Source organism: Euprymna scolopes, chromosome 30 (genome assembly GCF_053919585.1).
Source record: "Euprymna scolopes isolate OS-2025 chromosome 30, ASM5391958v1, whole genome shotgun sequence".
Lineage (NCBI taxonomy): Eukaryota > Metazoa > Mollusca > Cephalopoda > Sepiida > Sepiolidae > Euprymna > Euprymna scolopes.
The window spans coordinates 78,706,694-78,726,399 of NC_136511.1; the positions used below are offsets into that span (position 1 = coordinate 78,706,694).

The 19,706-nt window shown below is 35.5% G+C and overlaps 1 long non-coding RNA gene across 1 annotated transcript in view; it reads right to left on the reverse strand.

The window, feature by feature from the left end:
* LOC145254852 (uncharacterized) overlaps nt 1-19,706 on the reverse strand; it is a 526,678-nt gene that overhangs the window by 486,504 nt on the left and 20,468 nt on the right. The window lies entirely within an intron of this gene.

Consider the following 19,706-nt stretch of genomic DNA (forward strand, 5'->3'; position numbering starts at 1 on the left):
GTATATTAAAATGAAAAAGAATATAGATAGATTTCTATGTGTCGTTCTGTTTATTATAATTGATTATTTTTGAAAATTTGTTTACAGTTACTGAATTATAGGTGGTTGGCCATACTTATAGGTAAATGTGCACTGAACAGATACCATAATACTTAATATAGTTAAATTCAAATTTTGATATATCTGCTTTTTTAAAGATTTTTTTACATCGTTCATTTCTGTATTATGTTTAAGCTGTTTTAAACCCCACTCTTCCCATGTTAAATAACAATTTCGAAATAATAACGTTAATATTTCAGCGTCCCAAGTGTTCTTTTTTTTCGCGTTTAAATTATCCAAATAAACAATTGTTAATACTGTCTGCTTTCTTTTTTTTACATCGTTCATTTCTGTATTACGTTTAAGTTATTTCAAACCCACTCTTCCCATGTTAAATAATAATTTCGAAATAATAACGTTAATATTTCAGTGCGCATGTCATGCGCGCATGCGAAACCGGATGTCGTAAACCGGAAAGTAGGTTACATACATCGTTACAAGGCCATTTGAGTTTTATAATTATATAGATATATAAAAAATCTATGACTACCACTGACTCTAATTTAAAAGTGCAACTCGAACTTAGGGTTAGTGGTAGAATAAATCATTTGTTTACAACTTTTTAGAAATTAAGCCTCCCCATCCATTAACCAAAGCCGACATTTGTTTATTTTCTAATTCAGAGTGTAAAAACCACTTTCAACAACATATTTTTAAATTAGAAAAAAACTTAGTTTTATCACGTTAAAGTGTACTTGTCGGTAGATAATCAAATTCTACTACATTTGGTATAAGTTTTTGTGGTTCTAGCTTCTTTTTTTTTAATTTTCGACTGTAAACTTTTCTACACTTTTACTAAGTGAATGAATTCTTTTTGAATTATGGGAAGTGCTTAGACCGAATTTTAATCAATACAGGCTGGAACGCCCCCCCCCTCATAATATGTACTGGCAAAAACCGATTTTAAAGCGAGTTAAAGAATGGTTAATTGAAAAAAATAGCGAAAAAAATTGTCAATAAATAATTGTTACGAAAGTCAATAAATGCTACTTTTCTACCTACGTGAATGAGTTTAGTTTATATTTCAAAATATTTATTTTTTAAATCTTAAATTGCGGGTTTATGGGTGTCAATTACCTCCAGATTTTCTACAAAAAAACCCCGGTAACCGCTAGATCAAAATTTTATCCGCTAGATTGCAAGCGAAATCCCATGATCTAACGAGAAAACTGCTAATTTGGCAACACTGATTATTTCATTTTGTCGGTGTAATGTAAAATATTACCGTGTAAAAATTTTCTTTTTATCCATAAGAGAGAAAGATAATTTTAAGATTGAATCTTTTCGATTTTCGATACTTATCGGATGAATTTCTGTGCAAAACATATGTAAGAACACTTCCAAACATATAAATTACCTTTGTGTGAAATGTGCAAAAGATAGGCTCAGTCGTTTCGGAACCTATGAGGAACTCTCTCTCTCTCACACACAAAGTCAGGTTAAAACAATAGTAGATAAATAGATAGATCTATCTATATCTATATGTATGTATACGTATATATACATATGCATACATTTTCAACAATTCTGAAGATTACAAGTGAAATGACCTTTAGAGTAAATGTGGTATTTTGATAACTGAAATGATTCTAGCTAAAAGTACGATAGACAGTATGATAGATAATCGCTAAGAAATTAAGCCCCATTCTCAACAATGTAGACGACGGAATTTGTTGACTTGTAAATTGATTAAAGTCAATATCGTATGCTATTTTTGATTTTCGATTTCTGCCGTCTAATTGGCTGCATCAGACATAATTAAGCAAAGTCAAGCGGACACGAAAGCCATTCATAACATGGCAAAAAGGAGGACTTTGACGTCATCTGAGATGAAGATAATCCTTCACAAGTAGGAACTATATCTTGCTTGTTACCGTCATCCTGTCTACAGAGCAAAACCCTGAAGTAAAAAGAGCAGACAAATATTATAACTTGTAACAATGATTCAAAGTGTAGTATCTGTTTAATGTTACAATTTATCTGTTGTGCCATCTTTTGTTCAAGTTGGATTTTCCCCACTTCAAAAACTAATCTTGTGTCTAACTCTGTGATCATCGGAAGAATTTACCGAAACCACCAAAAAACGCATCGAAGCACAGAAATTAGGAACAGGTGACTTCTGGAAAATCTACAACAGTGTAGTAAATAATGGGCAATTAACAATTCCCCCACTATCCAACAATCATGAAGTTGTTTGCTCAGCAACCGAGAAGGCTAACATGCTTGCCAGTCGGTTTGCCCCCAACTCCACACTGGACCCTGCTAACCACCCTTTCCCGGACTTTCCTTTGCGGACAGACGCCATACTAGACGATCTGAAAATCACCCCTTCTCAGATGCATGCTATCATAAAAATCTTGACACTTCAAAAGCATGTGGACCTGATCTCATCCCGGCTGTGCTATTTAAAAAGTGCTCCACCGAAGTAGCTCGAATCTTCTTCAAACTTTACAACAAATGCTTTAATGAATCTTGCTTTCCTGCCTGCTGGAAAACTGCTTCTGTGGTACCAGTTTAAAAGAATTCTAGCAAAAGAACTGACCCAGTAAATTACTGCCCCATAAGCCTCCTCCCACTTTTGCCAAAATATTTGAGTCCATAATTAACTAAGCTCTAGTCCATCACCTTACAGATGCTAAACTTCTTACCGACCGACAATATGGATTTAGGCAAGCCCGTTCCACAGCAGACATTCTAACTGTAATCTCTGAGCGTATATACCATTCACTTGACAAAGTAGGGGAGGGTAGAGCGGTAGCTCTAGATATATCTAAGACTTTTGACAGGGTATGGCATGAAGGTCTTCTCATGAAAATCAGATCATACGGTATCACTGGAAAATACCTAACATGATTAAATTCTTCTTAGATAAGAGAAAAATCCAGGTTGTCCTCAATGGTTGTACACCTAAATGATATAAATGCGGGAGTGCCATAGAGGACTATCATTGGACCTCTATTATTCCTAATATTCATAAATTGCTTCCCTGACAAAATTGTCTGTGAGATGGGTATATATGCTGATGACATCACGCTCTATAACAGACACGACAGGAAAACAAATGAACACATATCTAAGGAAATGGCAGAAACACTAGAGAATGACCTCCAATCTGTATTGGAATGGGGACAAAAATGGATGCTCACATTCAATGCTGCCAAGACTAAACTTGTTTCCTTCGATAACTACAAGAAACCTTCTCTACCACCAATAGCAATGAACAAAGACTCTTTATCTGAAAGTACATCTTTTAAACTCCTCCGCCTAACGTTCACAGGAAACATTAGTTGGAACAATTACATTGAGACCATTGCCAGGACCGCTGCGAAAAAAGGTAGATTCTCTTTACCGTGCTGGAAAGCTACTAACGCCCGAAAGTATTCTGTGCCTTTATAAGGCTACCATTCGCCCATGTATGGAGTATTGTTGTCATATTTGGGCTGGTGCATCTGCTACTAGTCTCTCATTCCTAGACACGGCTAAAAAGAGAGTCGCCAACCTAATAGGTCCTGAGCAGTCATCCAAGCTTCAGCCTCTGTCCCATCGACGTAATGTAGCATTCTACAAGTACTTTAACGGCGAATGTTTCGACGAACTGCAAGCACTTGTACCCCCTCTACGTAAATACCCCTGACAAACCCAACAAGCAGCAAAATCCCACCCCTTCACAGTTGAGATCCCTAGATGTAAGAGAGACTTCTACTCCAGTAGTTTCTTCCCCAGAACCGCTAGAGTTTGGAATTCCCTTCCAGGTTCCTGCTTCCCCAACTGTACTGACATGCAGAAGTTCAAGTGTAACGTGAACCGACATCTTGCTGCCCAACTCTCCACCCAGTACCCCTGTAGCCTGTGTCCCTAATAGTAGCCCCCTACATCAAAGTGGCAATGTGCCTTGTTTGGGGGGAAAATGTAATTAAAAAAAAAAGGGCAATTATGAACAACGAGCTTTACTTATTCTATCCGCAATTTCATCGGTTGTCATAGCAGAGTTGACTCTTAGTTTTGTTTTTTTCTGCTACATGTCCATTGTAGATTGATCATGATTACGGGGTATATGTTAGATTGCGAAGGGGGCGTTTGGATGATTGAATTTGAGTGACACCTTAAAGGTCAGAGGTGACCTCAAAGCGGCAGGTGGTGAAACCACAAAATTTTCGGCGAATGGTTATGTCTCTTTTTAATTGATAACTACAGAAAGCGGAAGTAAAACGTGGGAACTACTCGAAGAGCCCCTGTTAGGATAGCGGCGATTACTTAGAATGCAGCTATGTCCAACAAGACAAGCGCTTTATCCGTCTATCTGCCTGTTTGTCTTTCTGTCTCTTAGACGCGTGCGCAAGTGGACTGTCGCTCTGATGCTTTATGTCACCGTATCTTTTTTTTTTTTTAAACTAAACCGTACTTATAAACTCACAGAGTGTGAACATCTTTTTGCTTTTGGGCTGTTAATTTAAGCCACGGAAGCAAAATATACCCTTACCTACAGTGAGGGTTACGGCGGTCCCATACACTTTTGTAGTTACTCGTACATGTAACGAGACAGACGATCTATCTGTCCATCCATTTTACCCCCTCTCCCTCTCGCAGGCATACACAAATGTACTACCGATCTGATGTTTTATGGGACCCTGTCTTTCTTTTTAAATAAAGCTTCTTAATAACTCACATCAGTCCGAGTGTAACTATTTTGGCTGACAATTTAAGCAAACGAAAGCTGTTTTGGCTTTTCTAGATAAGCGTCAGGGACGATCACATACACTAGTGGTTAAGTTTAATAAGACAAAAGATCTATCTGTCTATCAATTCCCCTCCCCCCTCTCTCTCTTTCTCTCTCTCACGTGCTCAGAAGTGAACTGTCGCGCTGATGCTTTATCCATATCCGAATTGAAATAAATCTTCTTGACTAACATCAACGTTTATGTGTTTTATTTACAGACGTTCAAGAACATAGATTCACAACGAGGACACAAGTCTATATCGGTAGGTAAAAATATAACCCTAACCCTAACCCTAACCCTAACCCTAACCCTAACCCATAACCCTAACCAATACACTATCAGCGTTGGATACTGACTGTTACTTCTGTTCAACTACTTCAAACAATCCTCTCCTCTTAAGACATGGCCTAGTTCAACTAATCAAAACCTTTGGGATTTCCCAGCCTTTTATCCCTTACGTAAATCGCACAACTGCTGATAGTTGCTTTAATATCTAACTGCGTGTTCCCGCGTAAACGGGGAACACACAATTAGGATGAAACCCGACACCAGGAATTCTTGTGCTTGGCAGAAATGATTTTTTTTTGTGACACGTTTCCCCTAAAATGCCGCATTAAAAAAAAAAAAAAAAAAAATGAAAAAGAAGAAATAACAAAAAAAAAAAAAAAAAAGAAAAAAAGAAAAAGATGAATGCATACGTTTCCACCCACGTGAGTTTACTTTAATAACACTTTCTGGGAAACTAACCTCAATACGACGAAAAACTTGTTTCTCCGAAGCCCCCAACCCCCCTAAAAAACAAAAAACAAAAAAAAACAAACAAACAAACAAATAACAACAAAAAGAAAAAAAACGAAAAAAAACCCACAAAAAACAAACAAAAACACATGCGTCAGCCCAGTACAAAGATAAATAATTGAATCGTTTAAAAACTCTATTTTTTTTTTTAAATTAGGTATGTCAATCTTATATTATACTAGCTTGGGTGCCCCCGGGTGTTTGGAGGTGTGTGTTCAGCAAAAAAAACAAAAAAAACCCAGACAGGCTCAAACATGTACCGTGAAGGGGGAAAAGAACGTGAAAAAAAAACGTGACGTCTTTGCTGTTGCGTCCATCGCCAAACCGGAAGTGACGAATGTGGTTAAATAAAGACTAGTCAATCGTACAAAGAGGATGACTTTCGAAAATATCAGCAAATAAAGCGACCCCTCCTCGTAGAAAAGTGTCCAGATGAGGATGAAGAAATAAATGTTTTTAGCCAAATTTTCGATATTTGTCGTCCAAAAGGTCGAGCTTCAAAATGATATTGATCTCATGAAAATCCTTCGCCTTCGTTTTTCTGAGATATACATACATGCATACATAAGACATACATAAATTTAAACAGACAGAGGAGATTTATATCATAGGATACTCTTGTCTTTCTGTCTGTCTGTTCCACATTTTCTCGAAAACTACTGCGCCGATCTGGCGGAAATTTTTTATGAGCTTTTGTTACTATAAGGTGCGGCGAACTAAGTCTTATGGCATCCGTTCGATGCATAATTAGAAATTAATACGGATTAATAGTGTTTAACAGGGATTAATCACGATCACACCACTTGAACTCTAGAAGTTTGGCATAAAACACTCATTTTACATCAACCAGTTGCTACCATAAGTTTAGTATGCATATATATATATCTATACTAGGAGTTCATTTGGTATTGTGCGGTTGTAAAGTACGCTTAAATATGATATTTTAATTCATGCAGATTTAGTATTTATTATTATAAAGCCAATTCTTTATCAATTATTATATTGTATCCAATATATAGTAATGATTTCAAAAGTAAAAAAAAATGTCTTCAGTGCTATCAGCTAGAATCGAAACCAAAACAAAGAACCCCCAAACCTTATTCGTTACCATCTGTACTATTTCCTTACGCATATACAAATCCAATTGACCAAATTTACAGTACTAAAATTACTATGATAAAGTCCCATTGACTATATCACCCCTCCCTCATATAGCCCCAAAATTCCCTAGGGGACGTCAAATCCTGGTGAAAATGAATGAACGATTGAGTTTTAGGCCTTATCATATCTAAGTTTAAGTTCTGCACCATACAAAAAAAAAAAGAAAAAAGAAAGAAAGAAATTACTAAATACATCATTGCCCCCCACCCCTCATTTAGCCCAAAAGGCCACAAGGCCTTAAGATATTTTAATTTTAGTTCAACACCATACAAAACTACTAAATAGACATGCAAAACGGCAAATTTTGGATAAATATGGTAAAATAGTCCCAAAAATGGAATGTTTTTATTAGCCCTAAAAAAGCCACTGGAGCACAAGGCGTGACAGAATTTTGGGAGAATTTTTGACACCCTTAACACAAAACTGCGAATAAAATATACAAAACTCGTAATTTCTTTTTTTAAAGTGGGTTGTTTAATTTCTTTATGGAATATACTTCTGAAATAAACTATTAAAGGTTTTTAAAAAATAATAGAAATATTATTTTTTATTAAAAAAAAGTGTTTACAAACTGCATGCGCGCGCTCATGCAACCATTTTTTTCTACGTAATTAAATGAATTGAATTTTACAAGTAAAATGTTTTTCAATATTTTCAATTTAAAAATCTATCAAAATTTTTCTATTGGTTCAATTTTTAATATATTTTCATGTTTAATGTGAAATTTTATGTTCTTTGCAATAAGCTGAATATAATATTCTATACAAACGAATTTTTAAATTTACCCCCCCATTTTGAAATGTCTATTAAAAAGAAAATAATTAATTTTCTCACCTAAAGTTTATATATCACAAATTGAAGATAAAAATAAATAAATAAAATAATCTAATTTAAAACAAAAATAAAAGAATAGTTATGTGTAAATTTACATGTAAAATAAAAAGTTTAAAACCTTTTTTTTTTAATACGTTTGTTTTTTAGGTGAAACCTCATATTTTGAAAATATAGTCCTGTAAAAATTGGACACCTACATCAATTTTTTCTATTTAATTCAATGTTGTTTTGTTTTTGTTTCTTTTTTAGATTTTTGAAAAAAAATCATTGCATAAAGAAGAAATGAAATATTTTAAATAAAAAACTCTGGGTCGTTTTTTTTATTTTTTTAAGTTAGCTTAATTATTCAACTGATAAATGAAATGTGATCATTTTTCATATGTAACCCATATGCTTAACTTTATTCTTGACAGCAAACATATGTCAGAAATTTAAAGGGCAGATAAGACACATATCAGCACTTCAAATGTTTGTTTCTTTATATAGTTATTACCGGGAAATATATTTGGTCTAATGTGTTGTTTTTACGTTTTTGAAATAATTAATTATGACGGTTTTCGGCCTTCGTATTTTTAAGCTAGAAGAAAGAGAGACAACTCCGTTTGTGAACCTCTCATATGACAATTTAAAATCGCGGTATTTTTGAATCCTTGCTTAAAAAATTCTTTATTTAAAAAGTACGTGGATTATAAAATATAAATATGGATAAATTCTTAACAATGAAGAATGGAAGCACCCATTGATTATTATTTTTTATAAGTAAGTAATTTTTTGGAATTTATGTATATTTTTATATTCGAAGTAAGTTAAAATTCGTTGATTTTCGTGAAATCGTTTTTAAATAAAACCGATTTAAAAAAATATTGCATATTTTTCTATTAAACCTTTTATTATTTTAAAATTTGGTATTTGCTCCTTTTATTGAAAAAATTAGGGTTTAAATTACATTTTTTAAGTAGTTATAAGCTTTGAAAGAGAGTGAATCTAATAATTCAAATTTTTATCACTCATTTTTAATGGCGACATCTGACATTGCTACTGGAGCACACCCAAGAGTTATCGCGAAGTATAAGCAAACAAAATTATATAGAAATCAGCTAGTTACAACTTTTCAGAAAGATTTATAAAAATCCAAAGCATCAATTTTTTTTAATAAGCAGAAAAGTGTAAATTTTAGCCATTTTAACCCGAAAGACACTCTTGGGAGGGGGGGGCAACCGGAGTCACGACAAGGAAAAAGAGGAAAGACTATAAAAAAAGGTTTGCACAGACCGTAGATCAGGTTCACGTTAGAGACACGGGTGACGTCATAGCCGAAACGAGAAGTCACGCATAACCGGAGAATGAGGACTAAAGTATTTTTTTTTTTAAAACTTGAAACAGCTGAATTATTTTCCTCTCCCTTTTTTATGTTCTTTGCAACGAAGTCTACAACGTGTTGGGCCCAGAGTGTCTACATGCTAACACGTGTATAAACGTTAGTACTTAGTAGAATAATGATAAAAGTAAACCCCTCAACTCAATTAATATGTTTAACATTTTTATTAGTAAAATACTAAATGAATTTCGCGTGTGTTTTTGTTTTTCTCGTGCCTATGTGACTTAAAAGTGCAATAGCGTAAAATAACACGGAATGTAATAAATCTTATTAAAAGTAATCATTTAGTTGAAAAATTAAATCCACCAGAACGCATTTTGGTTTCGTCGTAAACGAGTAAAACTTTTAATATTTTGATAATAAAATTGAAAACTGAGTTAGTTTGTGATTATCCAAATGTGTAAGGAATTCGGAAGCACTTAAATTGTCGAATAGAAAAATATTTCTGATTAAAATTCTTTGCAAACACTAATGCATTAAAAGACTGAAAGTTTTCGAAGTTTATTATCAATAGAGAATAAGATAAAATTAACTAGGGCTATGACAACAGCATATTATTTTCCTTGTTTTGATTCTCAGTTATATATCCATTGGTATCTTATGTTTTTATGTAGAGTGATGTGGTTCTCGGTTGATTAATTGTGTCTGTGTCGGATATATACTCGACAAAACAATGAAAAGAAAAGAATATGCTCTTGTCATAGCTCTAGTTATAACTACGCAACCCACATCGATTCAGACTTTACGCCAACATCTGGCGTGTAATTTTCTCTCTCCACGAGGGTTGTTAATTCGTCCAACAAAGCTAAGAGAAAAAAAAGTCTTTTTCTATAAATAAGTTGTTTCAAGAACAAAAATCTCGGAAAAAATGATTATATAATCTTTCTCTCTCCCTCTCTCTCTCTCTCTCTCTCTGTATATATATATATATATATATATATATATATATATATATATATATATATATATATATATATATATATATAACAGTAGATGTATGCATGTGTGTCGGTGTAAAAATATTTGGTCAATTTTTACGACGTGCCCCAACGTATTATAAGCACCCCAACCACCCCATGTAAAGAACGACTTTCGGAATAAATACCCCCTACCTCCCCATGTTTAGAACGGCTTTCGAGGTTGGGGGGCGTTTATGTGTTTATTCTGAAAGCCGTTCTTAACATGGGGAGGTTGGTGTGCTTATAATATGCTAGGGCAAGTAGTAAAAATTGACCAAATATTTAACGGATCAACTCTTAAACTACTGGGCAGATTACACTGAAATTAACAGGAAATAGTAATCATACACGTAATCCGTTAAGTCCAAAGTAGTTGAGCAGCGGCTTGGTTCCCACCAGTTCTGGCAAATAGCAAATAAGATCTTGAACAGAAACGTGCGTTCTATCCCAACCATTATCAATGGACCAGAGGTCATCTCGACAGCATCCGACAAGGCCACACTATTTGCCAAAAACTTTGCGGCAAATTCTACCCTGTGTGACGAAGGCCATCAACTCCCCATATTCCCTCCTATAACAGACAACACGCTATGCAACATACAAATAACTGTGCGTGAGGTCGCCAAGCTAATCAAGAACCTTGACTCCAGTAAAGCAACTGGTCCCGATGGTATTCCAATTATAGTGTTAAAAAAATTACAACCAGAACTTGCCCCCATACTTTCCAAACTGTTTAAGCGTTGCCTTAAGGAGAAGTGCTTCCCAACACCCTGGAAAACCTCATCAGTATGCCCTGTATTTAAGAATTCAGGTGATAAGTCACCCCCCTCTCAGTACAGAACAATAAGTCTCCTGTGTGTCATGAGTAAGTTGCTGGAATCCACAATAAATAGAGAAGTAGTCAACCACCTCAGCATAAATTACCTTCTTAGCGACACGCAATATGGTTTCCGCTCTGCTAGATCTACCGCAGATGTGCTAACGGTTATATCTCATAGGATTAGTGAATCTCTCGACAAAGGCTTCCTTTCTAGGGCAATTGCTCTCGACATATCAAAGGCCTTCGATAAGGTTTGGCATAAAGGCCTACTACACAAGATTTCCAGCTACGGTATGACTGGAAATGTTTTCTCTATCATTAAGTCATTTCTCTCAGATAGGCTCATAAGAGTAGTTGTTGATAGGCAGAAATCAGAGGCCCACAGTATTAATGCTGGAGTCCCTCAGGGGTCAATCCTGGGCCCAATTCTCTTCCTGATCTACATCAATGATTTCCCAAAACACATACTAAAATATTTCGTTGACATCTATGCTGATGACACGACCATCTACGGCAACACATCAAAGGCCGTAAATGATGATGTTCTCTCTGATTCTCTCTCCTCTGATCTTGAGCGCGTGGTACAGTGGGAAAAGAGGTGGCTGGTTACCTTTAATGCATCTAAGACCAAGCTCCTATCATTACATCATAAACGCTCTGATCCCCATCTGGCACCAATTGATATGGATGGCTCTCGTCTAAGGGAGGCCCCGGGCTTTGATAAGCTCCTGGGTTTGACCTTTACACCTGATCTTAAATGGAACACATACATCAAGTCTGTGGCCAAGGTCGCTGGGAAAATGGTGGGATCCTTCTACCGCCCCAGAAGATATCTCACTACTGATGCAATTCTCTATCTATATAAGAGCCAAGTACGTCCAAAGATGGAGTACTGCTGCCACATCTGGGCGGGGGCTGCTAAAAACAGCCTATCCTGCCTTGATAGAGTACAAAATAGACTCCGTGGCTTGGTGGGGGATGCCCTTTTCTCCACCCTGCAAGCTCTTTTCCACAGAAGAGACGTAGCCAGCCTGTCATTGTTCTATCGTTATTTCCATGACAGGTGCTTGTCTGAGCTCCATTCCTCGCCAATCTTTCAAAAAAAAAAAAAAAAACACCCGACTCGCTGAAACCGCCGTCAATAATTTTCCCCACTCCCTATCTGTGCCTAAATCAAAACGTAGATACCATGAACAAAGATTAGAACTGCACGCCTGTGGAACTCTGTTCCGCTTGCCTGTTTCCCTCCCGACTTCAACCTGGATGTCTTCAAGTCCAACACAAACAAATTCCTGATGAACCGCCCCTCCCCCTAAATAATGACACCTTACCAATTCTCCAATACTATTGCTACACTATCCCTTTGATTACTGTATTACTGTACACACAATGACCCTTATCCCTGAGTGGCCATTGGGTCTTGATAAGTGGTGAACTCTATGTAAAAAAAAGGACGGTTTATAAAGAGTAAAATCTTTGTTTGGCTGGATGAATAATGCATACAGAAATATGTTGCCGGGTTGAAATGCAAAACGTTCATTTCAATTCGTCGACATATTTCTATTTCTTTCTACGCATGCTCAAAATTCAATTGTAGCTTGAAGTGGTTTGATTTAAATATTTTATATTTATTTTTCGATAGCTCAAATGTAGGCAACGCGGCTGAAGTGCTATATGTTTTGGTTTCGATTCTAATTCATGGCACTCAAGTCATTTGTTAAAAACTTTTGAAATCAGTACTCTCTCTCTCTCTCATTCTCTGTGTGTCTCTCTCCCTCTGTCTGTCTGTCTGTCTCTGTCTCTCTCTCTCTCTCTCTCTCTCTCTATATATATATATATATATATATATATATTCAATAGAGAATTGGTTCTGTAATAATAAATACGAAATCTGAATGAATTAAAATAAATTTAAGTGTATTTTATGATCTGGAAAGTCCCCCTCGTTAGTTATTTAATAAAACAATGATATAACATCATTCGGTTGTCTAAATTTTCTAATTAAACTTATGAAATACTGTTTTCAAAGATGTTGACGGCGTTTACCTGTTAGAAAATAGTATTAATTATATTATCAATTAAAATGTCAAAACTATTTAACCGTTATTTGTGGTTGGGGGAAAGAATAACTACATACACCGAAGACATTTTACAAATAATTATACCTTTTATTATCTGCATAGCCAAGATGTTACACAATGTCGGAAGGTTGGATTTAAAACCAACGTTCTAGAGAAAAGGTACTGGTCGAATAAGCAACCCCATCGGTAATACCCAGAAGAGACGCTTCAGGCGATTAACAATAAAACATCTAATCCTTCTCAAAAAGGGAGATGATAAAGCCTCAGAAGGTGTACTGCGAAGGACCAAAAAAGTCGCGCGCTTTGGCCCCGCAAACAAAAAAAAAAAAAAGAAAAAAAGAAAGGCTGAGCAGTCACTTCAATATTTTCCGGTAGGTGAGCCTCAGGCGATTGACCATAAACCAATGCCTTCTCAAAGAGCGAAAATAAAGTCTGAAGAGATGGACATACTGAGACTACGTAGGTCAAATACCTCTGCACGACTGAGCACAGTAAAAACAAACACAGCTGTACACTCTTTACTCAACTGACTGTCGACGACGTATGCCTAGTACTTAGGTATTCCACATGTAAGTATAATGTTCCACAAGACCACCTAAAAAAGAGCACTTGGCCATTTAAAAATGTCTGGTAGCCCTATCCACATTTATCGATCAGGTCAATAAATTAATTCCTCCCCAAAGAGGGAAAACCAGTTCCAGGGGAGTGAACCACCTTACACTATTCGATAAGGATTGGTCCAGACTTTGTCGGCCTGATTGTCTAGGATGTATCATTTACTGGTAACTTTCTATAAATAATTCTACATATATTTAAAGTCCAGTTCATTCATCAAATATCATTTAAAAATAAACAAATTTGTAAAACAAAAACTAAAACAAAAACGTCATAGTAAGTAAAAGCTAAGCAGAAAATGAAAAAACAAAAATTCCGGGCAACGCTGGGTGGACACAAACTTGTTCCAAATAATTTGTTCTGGATTACTTCAGTACAGAAAGAATATGATTTGCTGATATTTTTCTGTTAAGCATTTTAATGCTTTTTCTTTTTTAAATTCCAGTATAAGTGTTATTGTGAAGTAATACACGGATAACTTCTAGTTAACATCTTCATTTGATTTATCATACCTGCATTACCATAAAAACGGCTTACTATTAAATTATTTTCATGTGCGAGAAGACGTGATACAAAAGTCGTAAAATGGGATTGAAGAACCAGCGCCCTGGAGGAAAAGCAATCTGATCCGCAAAAAATACTCGGACAGCCCTGACGGTATTTCCCGATAGGGGCACCTCACGCGACAAATATAAAACAATCCGTTCTCAAAGAGAGAAGCCAAAGTCTGGGAGGATGGGCGTCCTAAAACGCACAGGATAATTAACATACAACTGTTTATAAGGAAAAGGTCTTTTCAGAAAGGGCATAGACTGTATTATTTTGGGACAGGCCGTGATAGTGCTCTACTGTAATTTAAATAAATAATAAACCACAGTCTTTTAAAATAATGTCTATAGTAAAACCCAGCATTTTCTATGCCTTATCAACTTTTTAAACAGCTTATGATAAACTGATTCATTTGTAATTTTATTGTTCCATATATATATATATATATATATATATATATATATATATATATATATATATATATATATATATATAATTTTGTGGTAATTACGAGTACTCTAGCAAAGTGATTTAACATAAAATAATAAAAATTGTGAAAAATTTTCTTAAAATATTATTTTCTTCCAATTTCAAGAGTAGTAATTTAAATTAAATTATTAGTTTTTAAAGTTACAATAGTTTATATTTCCTCTCTCTCTCTCTCTCTCTCTATATATATATATATATATATATATATATATATCCGTCTGTCTGTCTATGTCTCTCTCTCTCTTTATATATAGATAGATAGATAGATAGATAGATAGATAGAGAGAGAGAGAGAGAGAGAGAGAGAGAGAGAGAGAGACAAATATTACATAGTCGCTACACTGAACATGCTAATGTTTCGGACAATTGGTTGGCAAGAACTAAAAGTCCTCGTCAGGCGACGTAATGATGGTTATGTGCCACTGAAGGCATTTGGTTCTCAGATTTGAGAACCTGTTGCATTTCAACTTGCCGACATATTTCTATACGAGTTATTCATCCATCGAAACAAAGAGTTTGCTCGTTATAAACCATCATTGGTGTATGATTACTATTTCCTGTGAATGTCAGTGTTATGTGATCAGTAGTTTATCGGTTAAATATTTTCACATAGACACACACATACATGCATCAATTGTTGTTTTTTATAGATTATATAATAAAATAATACTAAGAGGTAGATTAGTAGCCGGCGGATCGCTGGTTTCTTTTTTGTTTTGTATATCCATAAAAGACATATCCGTTGTTATATCCATACATGTATCTAGGTAATGCTCACATATTAGAATATGCAAACTGAAAATGTACACACATAAGCATCCCCTGGACCATTTGTAAAAAAAAATTGAATATCGAATGCGGCAGCAAGTCATAGGCACATCTATAATGTAAATCTCACCTGTCTCTTTAAATGTATGTATGTATGTATGTATGTATGTATGTATGTATGTATGTATGTATGTATGTATGTATGCCTAAAAGTTTTGACAGATGGGACGGATTTTCACGAGATTTAATCGTTTTGAAGCTCGGCCATTCGGACGACAAATATCGAAACATTTGCTAAAAACATTAATTCCTTCACTCTCAAATGAGCACTTTTATACAAGAAGGGGGTTGCTTTTTTCGCCGATATTTTTGAAAGTCATCCCCTCTTTTCGATGGACTAGCCTTAATTTAAACCTTCGCCACTTCCGGTTTGGCGATGGACGCAACGGCAAAGACATCACGTTTTTTTTTCAAGTTCTTTTCCTCCTTCGTGGTACGAGTTCGAGCATGCCTGCCTACTAACCACCTTTATTATTATTATTATTATTATTATTATTATTATTATTATTATTATTATTATTATTATTATTTGCTCAACACACACCTTCAAACATCCGGGCAACGCCGGGCATCCAGGCTAGTATACTAGAAAGAACAGTTCGAAATAAGACACACATCATCCCCCTTAATTATGTAATGTCTACAGCTACATACATAGAAAACGGGACTAATAAACCTGACATAGTAATACGAGACAATAAAGAGAAGAAAGCAACTTTAAGAGAAATTAGTGACCCTAATGGTGCTGAGAAAGAAAAGAAACAAAGTACCAAGATCTTATGTACGGCATGAAAAGAAACTGGAATCTTTGGAAGATTTCCATCATTCCCGTAATTATAGGAGCAATCGGACATGTGAAAAAGAATTTCAAAAACTATATTGCGAATATACCCGGTAAACCAAGTGTAAGACAGATGCAAAAAACTGGGCTTACAAAGACTGTTGGAATCTTAAAAACGTCACTCGACTGGAATCTTTGAAATAGTAGGCTTATGTATGGTAGGTTGTTAATCCTCAGCAAAAGCAAACAGACAAAACATTAACCGTAAATTATGCAGAAGAGATTTTGCGAGCCTGTCTTTGCTTTATCATTATTTATATAAGTGCTCGACTGAGCTCCAATCTATGGTCCTCCCCGTAAAACTTCCACGAAAAACACTCACCTAGCTGAAACCATTATCAATTTCTCCCATTCTTTATCTGTGCCTGGACCTAAACGTAGATTCCATGAACAAAGCTTCTTTCTTAGAACTGCACACCTGTTGAACTCTGTTTCACTTTCCTGCTTTCTAACTGACTACAATATGGTTGTCCTCAAGTTCAACGTGAACAATTTCTTAATGAATCGTCCTCTTAAGTAAAGGAATTTACCAATTCTCACTACCATCGATTACTACGATATTGTCCCATTGATTATCGTCTACTCATTAAACCTTATCCTCGAGTAGCCTCCGGGCCTTGATAAGTCGTGACCCCTTTGTAAAAAAAATAATAAAATAAATGATGACAGCAACGACTACTCTCTTGATTCTGCTACTATCACTCGTAAGATAGTTGACAAGATTCTTTCTGATCTTGACAAATCTAAAGCTACTGCTCCTGATTCAATTCCTATTGTCCTAAAAACGCCGTGCTCTTGAACTTTCTTCTACCCTCTCAAAATTATTCAATCTCTTCCCCCTCCATTTCCTGTTTCCCCTCTTGTTTAAAAGAATCATCAGTTACCACTATTTTTAAAGATATTGATAATAAGCCTGGCTCAACTCAGTGTAGTCCTGTTGATCTCGTCTCTGTTATTAGCAAAGTTTTTGAAAGATTGGCCAACAGCAAACTTGTTCATTTTCTCAAAAGTCTATACTTTTGTAGTGATATTCAATATGGTTCTCGTGGTTTTCATTTAACTGCTGATCTTTTGACTGTTGTATCTGAGCGAATCCATCGGTTTGTGGATAATTTGCGGTTGACCTTTCAAAGGCGTTCGACAGTGTGGCATTCTGATCTTCTACACAAACTTTAGGTTTATGGTATTAGTGGTGTTGTTTTTGACTTTGTTAGCCTTTTTTTTTCTTCTGCTTGAATCGGACGAGTAAATCTGGATGGTGTCTCCCCACTCTCTTTCCCTATCAATTCTGGTGCTCCCCAGTGTCACATTCTAGGCCCAACACCCTCTCTTCTCCATATCAAAGATCTTGCTAAGGATATTATTCAGAGAATTAACATCTATTCTGGTGTCGTTAGTTGCTCATCTCTCTGAGATTAGTTGAAATATGCAACTGATCTAGAAGTTGATCTGTGTTCAGTTTTGGATTGGGGTACGAAACGGCTCATTTCGTTTAAACCTGTTATGACTAAGCTGGTGTCTTTTAATCGTGGCGTGGTATTTTCTCCCTGATTTTCGTGGATGCCCTTGAACAGAAATCGACTCTGAATTTCTTGGTTTTTGTTTCTCATCAAATTTTAGGGAGTTCGCATATTCGATCCTTTGCGCTTTCTGCTTCTCGTAAAGTTGATTTTCTTTATCGCTTCAAACACTTTATCACACCTAAGGTTATTTTCTATCTCTACAAATCCACGATCAGACCATGTATGGAGTAATCGTGCCATATTTGAGCTGGTGAACCTCTTTTCTATTTGATGGTTCTTGATAAGGTGCAGGAACGTAGCTGTAACGACTGATCCCACACTTTCTTCTTCTCTTCGCCCCCCCCCCTCTCTCATAGACCCGATTTTGCTAGTTTCAGTCTTTTCTCTAACTACTATTATGCCATGTGTTCTTCACAATTGTCTGATCTATTTCATGTTTGCTTTGTTTCAGTTCGTTTGATTCGCTGATCTTGTGCTCCATAAATTTGACGTTTTAATAGATTATTGTTATACAGATTTCTATTCCAGTAACTTATTTCCAAGAATTGCAAACGTGTTGAACTTACTTCCTACTGACTGTTTTCCTCCTACTTAGAGTCTTGCTCTTTTCAATTCTAAGGTAAATAGGTATCGCCCATCTTTCTTCTAATGAGCTCATTATATCAAGTGACTTAATGCATTGTCTAGAGAGATTTCCATAAAAAAATTCTAAAAGGGTTTCGTTAGTAAATATGTATTTTTTTACTTCGCGGAATACTGCAGTAGGTATATGTTGAATTAACATCAGAAAAACATTAGTTTATAGGTACTTGTCTATCTGTTTAACTTGTAGTTGCACCGAGATTCGTTTTGGTTTCATTCCAACAGCGTGGGCTTTGACTTGCATTATATCGGTTTTTTCTTTATAGGCTCCGTCCCAATAGATCATCCTTTCAGACAATGCCCCTTTTTTTCTGGAGGCTAATTGACGATCCCCCGAGGTACTTCGACCAGGGAATAGGATATATTGGAAGTTTTAAGAGAGGTTTCTTATGACTGTTTTAGTGTTGCGGGGCCATTCATCTTATCTTCTCTATGGTTTGTATATCATCAAAATAGAATATTTTTTTTAGTTTTCAGGAACTTTCTGTCCCAACAGATTATTTACGAAAGTGCTTGAGGTTCGGACAACTTCCATTACCCCCCCCCTCCTAGAAAATTTTACATATAAATGCACTTTTAATTTTAATGTGGATTTTTTAAAACCTTTTTTTTCCATAGAAAACACACGAACACACTATTATATATGAAGAGATACTCCAAACTATGCTATCCATTTTCCAATCAGTCTCTACTTAAAGTTTTATTAGGTAAAAGACCGGAGTAGTTCTGTAGTTTTAATATACAAATATAATTTGTAGGGCTAGGACAACAGCATATTATTTTCATTGTTTTGACTCTTGAGAGTGTATCCGTCGATATCTTATATGCTTTTATATAGAGTGATATGGATATCGGTTGATTAACTGTGTCTAACCGTGTCGGATATATACTCGAGAGTCAAAACAATGAAAAGAATATGCTATTGTCATAGCTCTAAAAGTAACATGATTATGACATTAAAATAATTTTAAAGTAATTGACTTTTACTCAAATATTGTGAGTTCAATTCCTGTTGGTAGCATCTTTTTAGGCATTTATTTTTTATGATTACTTATCGATAAAAGATTAATATTTTACGTACTATTTCAAAAGTGTATTGTCGTGGTCACAGCAGTGAACTCTAGGCACGGTGTTCAAGGTTCAATTTCTGTCTTGAATACTAGATTACTTTTACTAATATCCTTGAGAAAGGTCTGAATACATACATTGTGTCCCAATACAATGTCTGCACTCTTTAAATTATCTCAACTTACTACATAAATACGCTATGCCACATTCCCAAAAGATGATTAGGCACTTTCTGCAAAACAAAAAGTTAGAATGAAGAGGAAGTATCGAGTACTGTTCACGTTTTCCGAATTAGAGACCCCC